Source organism: Heptranchias perlo, chromosome 20, assembly GCF_035084215.1.
Source record: "Heptranchias perlo isolate sHepPer1 chromosome 20, sHepPer1.hap1, whole genome shotgun sequence".
NCBI lineage: Eukaryota > Metazoa > Chordata > Chondrichthyes > Hexanchiformes > Hexanchidae > Heptranchias > Heptranchias perlo.
Genome location: NC_090344.1, coordinates 7,045,090 through 7,048,971, shown reverse-complemented (window position 1 = coordinate 7,048,971; position 3,882 = coordinate 7,045,090). Strand labels below are relative to the sequence as shown.

The following is a 3,882-nucleotide window of genomic DNA, read 5'->3' as shown; positions in this document are numbered from 1 at the left end:
ACGTCTTACTTGATAACTCAAGTCGTGCACTTCAAAGCAATTTGGTAAAGGGAGACTAATATTGGTGAATGGAAATAGTTGGTGCACAACTTGATATTGCTGTCCACCCGAATAGAAAACGAGATTGGATGGACAGAAGTGGTCTGAAAGGATGGTCGATCGGCTGTGAGACGCAACCAACTTTTACACTGGCTGCACAACTAAAGTAACAGCGGCTCGTTGGTCTAGGGGTATGATTCTCGCTTAGGGAGTTTCATTGACTGATGTGCGAGAGGTCCCGGGTTCAAGTCCCGGACGAGCCCGCATGTGTTTTTCCTTTTTGTGAAAAGTCACCAATTGTCTTCTCACATCTTTTCAGTTTTGCTGTTGGTGGAACTGAATTATATCCGGAGGATGTTTGAGCTCCAGTGGACTGAATGCCGAAGTTTCGTCGACGCATTGAATAAAGGAGACTATGATGGTATGAGAGCGGAATTGATTAAAGTGGACTGGGAAAATAGATTAAAGGGTAAGACGGTACATGAGCAGTGGTGTTCATTTAGGGAGTTATTTTACAACTTTCAAAATAAATATATTCCACTGAGGAAAAAAGGGTGTAAAAGAAATGACAGCCACCCGTGGCTAAGTAAAGAAATCAAGGATAGTATCCGACTAAAAACAAGGACATATAAGGTAGCCAAACTTAGTGGGAGGATAGAAGATTGGGAATTCTTCAAAAGACAACAAAAAGTAACTAAAGGATTGATTAAGAAAGGGAAGTTAGATTATGAAAAGAAATTAGCAAAAAATATAAAAACAGATAGCAAGAGTTTCTACAGTTATATGAAAAGAAAAAGGGTGGCTAAGGCAAACATAGGTCCCTTAGAGGATGAGACCGGGAAATTAATGGTGGGAAACATGGAGATGGCAAAAATGCTGAACAAATATTTTGTTTCAGTCTTTACAGTAGAGGACACTAAGAATATCCCAACACTGGACAAACAGGGGACTCTCGGGGGGGAGGAGCTAAATACGATTAAAATCACTCAAGAGATGGTACTCAGTAAAATAATGGGACTCAAGGCGGATAAATCCCCTGGACCTGATGGCTTCCATCCTAGGGTCTTGAGGGAAGTGGCAGTAGGGATTGTGGATGCTTTGGTGATAGTTTTCCAAAATTCCCTGGACTCAGGAGAGGTCCCGGCAGATTGGAAAACTGCTAATGTAACACCGTTATTTAAAAAGGGTAGTAGGCAGAAGGCTGGAAATTATAGGCCAGTTAGCTTGACATCTGTGGTGGGTAAAATTTTGGAGTCTATTATTAAGGAGACAGTAACGGAACATTTAGATAAGCATAATTTAATAGGACAAAGTCAGCATGGCTTTATGAAGGGGAAGTCATGTCTGACAAATTTGCTTGAGTTCTTCGAGGATATAACGTATAGGGTGGATAAAGGGGAACCAGTGGACGGAGTGTATTTAGACTTCGAGAAGGCATTCGACAAGGTGCCACATAAAAGATTATTACTTAAGATAAAAAATCACGGGATTGGGGGTAATATTCTGGCATGGGTGGAGGATTGGTTATCAAACAGGAAGCAGAGAGTTGGGATAAATGGTTCATTTTCGGACTGGCAACCAGTAACCAGTGGTGTTCCACAGGGGTCGGTGCTGGGTCCCCAACTCTTTACAATCTATATTAACGATTTGGAGGAGGGGACCGAGTGCAACATATCAAAATTTGCAGATGATACAAAGATGGGAGGGAAAGTAGAGAGTGAGGAGGACATAAAAAACCTGCAAGGGGATATAGACAGGCTGGGTGAGTGGGCGGAGATTTGGCAGATGCAATATAATATTGGAAAATGTGAGGTTATGCACTTTGGCAGGAAAAATCAGAGAGCAAGTTATTTTCTTAATGGCGAGAGACTGGAAAGTACTGCACTACAAAGGGATCTGGGGGTCCTAGTGCAAGAAAATCAAAAAGTTGGTATGCAGGTGCAGCAGGTGATCAAGAAAGCCAACGGAATGTTGGCTTTTATTGCTAGGGGGATAGAATATAAAAACAAGGAGGTATTGCTGCAGTTATATAAGGTATTGGTGAGACCGCACCTGGAATACTGCATACAGTTTTGGTCTCCATACTTAAGAAAAGACATACTTGCTCTCGAGGCAGTACAAAGAAGGTTCACTCGGTTAATCCCGGGGATGAGGGGGCGGACATATGAGGAGAGGTTGAGTAGATTGGGACTCTACTCATTGGAGTTCAGAAGAATGAGAGGCGATCTTATTGAAACATATAAGATTGTGAAGGGTCTTGATCGGGTGGATGCAGTAAGGATGTTCCCAAAGATGGGTGAAACTAGAACTAGGGGGCATAATCTTAGAATAAGGGGCTGCTCTTTCAAAACTGAGATGAGGAGAAACTTCTTCACTCAGAGGGTGGTAGGTCTGTGGAATTTGCTGCCCCAGGAAGCTGTGGAAGCTACATCATTAGATAAATTTAAAACAGAAATAGACAGTTTCCTAGAAGTAAAGGGAATTAGGGGTTATGGGGAGCGGGCAGGAAATTGGACATGAAGCTGAGTTCGGATCGGTCAATGCCCTGTGGGTGGCGGAGAGGGCCCAGGGGCTATGTGGCCGGGTCCTGCTCCGACTTCTTGTGTTCTTTAGATTTGTGGTTGGGATCAGATCAGCCATGATCTTATTGAATGGCGGAGCAGGCTCGAGGGGCCAATTGGCCTACTCCTGCTCCAATTTCTTATGTTCTTATGTTCTTATGAAGCAAATAAAATGTCTCAAGATGATGAGGAGATTGAAACTGAATTTGGATTTTTCCCAATTCTGGCGGATATTAGATGACGGGATCGAAAGCCACATATCCAAGTTTGCCGATGACACCAAGATGGGCAGCATTGTAAGCAGTGCAGATGAAAGCATAAAATTACAGAGAGGCATTAATATAATAAATGAATGTGCAAAATTGTGGCAAATCGATATGAATTTCGTCAAGTGTGAGGTCATCCACTTTGGACCGAAAAGGATAAATCAGCGTACTTTCTAAATGGTGAAAAGCTCGAAACAGTGGAGGTCCAAAAAGACTTCGGGGTCCATGAACATCCATCATTAAAATGTCATGGACAGGTACAAAAAATAATCAAAAAGGTTAATGGAATGTTGGTCTTTATATCCAGAGGACTAGAATACAAGGGGATAGGCATTATGATACAGTTATACAAAGCTCTGGTTAGACCACACCTGGAGTATTGTCTTCAGTTCTGGGCAACGCACCGAAGGAAGGATATATTGGCTATGAAGGGAGTGCAGCGTCGATTTACTGGAACGTTGCCTGGACTCCACAGTTGAAATTACGCGGAGAGATTACATAAACTCGGGTTTGCCTCGAATTCAGTCGATTAAGTGCTGATTTGATCGAACATTTCAAAATATTAAGGGGAACTGATGGGGTAAATAGAAAAAAAAAGATTTCCGCCCGTTAGCGTGTCCAGGACTCGGGGACGCAGCCTAAATATTCGGGTCAGGAATTTCAGGAGTGAAGTTGGGAAACACCTCTGCAAGCAAAGGGAGGGAAAAGTTTGGAATTCTCTTCCGCAAACGGCAGTTGATGCGAGCTCAATTGTTAATTTTAAAACTGAAATTGATAGATTTTTGTTAACCAAAGGCATTACGGGACATGGGGCTCAGGCGATAATATGCAGTTAGGTTACATATCAACCAGGATCTCACTGAATTGCGCATAAGGCTCGAGGGGCGAAATGGTATACTTTTGCTCTTCTGTTCCTCATTGTTATAGAATGATCCTGCATTGTATTCGGAATCGAACCAAGGTCTCCAGCGTAACAAGTAAGAATTCGACCCCAAGCACCATCAATGCGCGCGTTT

At 42.7% G+C, this 3,882-nt stretch overlaps 1 non-coding gene across 1 annotated transcript; it reads left to right on the top strand.

Moving 5' to 3' along the window:
- Positions 1 to 213: 213 nt before the first annotated feature.
- On the top strand, positions 214 to 302 carry trnap-agg (transfer RNA proline (anticodon AGG)). Its single transcript is given in 2 exon segments — positions 214 to 249; positions 267 to 302. It is a non-coding gene; the product is annotated as a tRNA-Pro (tRNA).
- Positions 303 to 3,882: the final 3,580 nt, after the last annotated feature.